Below are 2500 nucleotides of genomic sequence, written 5' to 3' on the forward strand. Positions count from 1 at the left end.
TGTTGATTTTTCAAAACTTTAAATATACAGAATATCGGCCTGAAATGTGGCCAATAATCGGTATCCGTATCAGCCCTGAAAAAATATTGGTCTATCCCTAATTTATGCTGCCGGATGGCTCCTTGGTTATTAATGTACCCTGGCATCTGCTGATTCTGCATAGAGACTTATCTTGTAAACTGTTGTAAGCCATTTATATTTTTTCACCGCTAACTTATACCCCCCTCATTTTATAATTGTACCTAGTAATGACCTCTGTATTTATTTGGTGTAAAATAAAACCATTTTTTTACTGTTTGGTTATTTTCTTTGGGGTCACGTTTGACTATTTGACTATATAAAGCAGTTTTCTATATACTAATATCAGAAAATGTAACTGTTTTATAGTTTGCAAATATTATTTTGGGATCTACTCTCATTAATCTCCATTTTATCAATGCTATCTTTGTTAAAAAGTTCTTAGAAGTTTTAATTTTTATTGACTTTGTTGGTGTGTATGTATGTATATGTGTGTGTGTGTATGTATGTATGTGTATATATATACATATATATATATATATATATATATATATATATATATATATTTATATATATATATGTGTGTGTGTTATGTGTATGTGTGTGTGTATATATGTATGTGTGTATGTGTATATTTGTGTATGCATGTATGTATATGTGTGTGTATATGTGTGTATGTGTATATTAAATAAATGAATAAGAGAGTAGTCGCAGCTAAAAATAAATGCTGTGAAAAAGAATGACAAGGCAGCACACAAATTGCATAAATAACGAGTGGTTTATTTGCTAAACCTACACATGTCAAAAACAAAATTCACAAAACCCTTAATTGCAATAAAAAGAGTGACTATTAAACCCAGGCCTGGTTAGTACTATTATCTGACACACTACCGTAAAACTACGGTTATTACAAATAATGTTCGAAGTATATAACATATCTTAAACTATGCGCTGTTATAAATAAACATTGTGTGAAAGATAAACTATTGCAACATAATTCAAAAAAGACACAGATTAACAATGTCCATTTTAACAGAGCACTTAGTGTGAAACACACGCTCTGTGATTGAAATGTGTTACAAAGAAGCAGTTCCAGCATTACTGATTGGGAAACCAACTGTAATAGAATTACTGAGCGAACAGTCTCACCACATTCGCGGTACAAAGTTCCAGTATTTGCTCCAACACTAGCTTGTATAATTACCACTTGATCACTCCAAACTTTGCATGTTTCTCATGCCGGATCCTGGTAATTCTCCAAACACAGCGGTTTGTGTTAAGGCTCCGTTACGGTTAATGCCTCCTTGTATTTACAAAACCGGAACTTCCATTCAAGACTGCTGCATGCTTGTCAGTTGTTAGAACCACATGAAGTAACTCAGTATGCTTCAGACCAGCTGCCAGGCACTTAGCACTCCACTTCAAACAGTTGCCGCTTCACAAAACGTCAGACATGACGCGTTTCGCCCCTCCCCTTAGTGGGCTGACTTTAGGGCTTCATCGGATGCCTGTTTCTGGTAATAACACCCCTTTTATAGCTCAATAGCTAATTTAAATTTTTAATTGATGACAGTTTTGGCACCATATTGCAACCTCATATTCAAAGATAAACGAAAAACTTTTAATTGCACAAACACCATATTTGTTAAATAATTACATGTTATGCAACATATGTTTGGGTTTATTCTTTTTCATTCCGGGATGGCAGAATCAGAACTACACAATGTATTTACCATTGCAATTTTTTTTACATCTCAAAACTTTGCTTATCTTTTAAGCCAAACTAATGACTATTACATGCACAACTGAAAAAATGTAAGTATAGAGATACCAAAGGTTCTTTAGCATTTATCCCCTACTAGGGAAAAGTTCTACAGAAAGCATGAGAAATCTATTTTTTCATTAAGGCCATTTGGAGCCAGTGTATTTAATCGATAAATCCATCTGGATTCATTCCTTAATAGCATATTGTCAACATCACCACCACGGCGGTGCTGTTTTATGTGCTGAATGCCAGTTACTTTCATAATAGTAAAATCAGAATTATGATATAATTCAAAGTGTCTGGCCACTGGGCTATCCTGCTCTTTGTTCTTAATGTCATCCCTATGCTCTCTGACTCGATCTTTCAGATCACGCTTAGTTTTCCCTATGTAAAATAGGGGGCATGAGCAGTGCAAGAGGTAAATGACACCTGTAGTGTTGCAGGTTATCCACTGTTTTATATTGTATTGTCTACCTGTTAAAGTTTCAAATTTACAAGTTTTTTTTATAAACCTGCAATACACGCAATGCCCACAGGGGCTACAGCCTTGCCATTTGCCTCTTGTGCTTAACCAATTGGTTTTCGGTTCTCTTATGTATTCACTTCTAACAAGCTTATCCTTAAGACTATCAGCTCTGCGTGCTGTCAACAAAGGGAAGTCTCCTACATAATCTTTCAGTTCAGTATCAATAGTCAACATATGCCAATATTTATTCA

At 34.6% G+C, this 2500-nt stretch overlaps 1 protein-coding gene across 1 annotated transcript in view; it reads left to right on the forward strand.

The window, feature by feature from the left end:
* Nucleotides 1-295, forward strand: part of LOC128641143 (pre-B-cell leukemia transcription factor 1) — a 78829-nt gene extending 78534 nt beyond the window's left edge. The window contains exon 3 of the mRNA XM_053693710.1: nucleotides 1-295. This exon is cut by the window's left edge and continues 440 nt beyond it. The gene's annotated coding sequence lies outside the window, so the exon portion shown is untranslated.
* The last annotated feature ends 2205 nt before the right edge of the window (nucleotides 296-2500 follow it).

The sequence above is a fragment of the Bombina bombina genome, chromosome 10, assembly GCF_027579735.1.
Source record: "Bombina bombina isolate aBomBom1 chromosome 10, aBomBom1.pri, whole genome shotgun sequence".
Taxonomy (NCBI): Eukaryota; Metazoa; Chordata; class Amphibia; order Anura; family Bombinatoridae; genus Bombina; species Bombina bombina.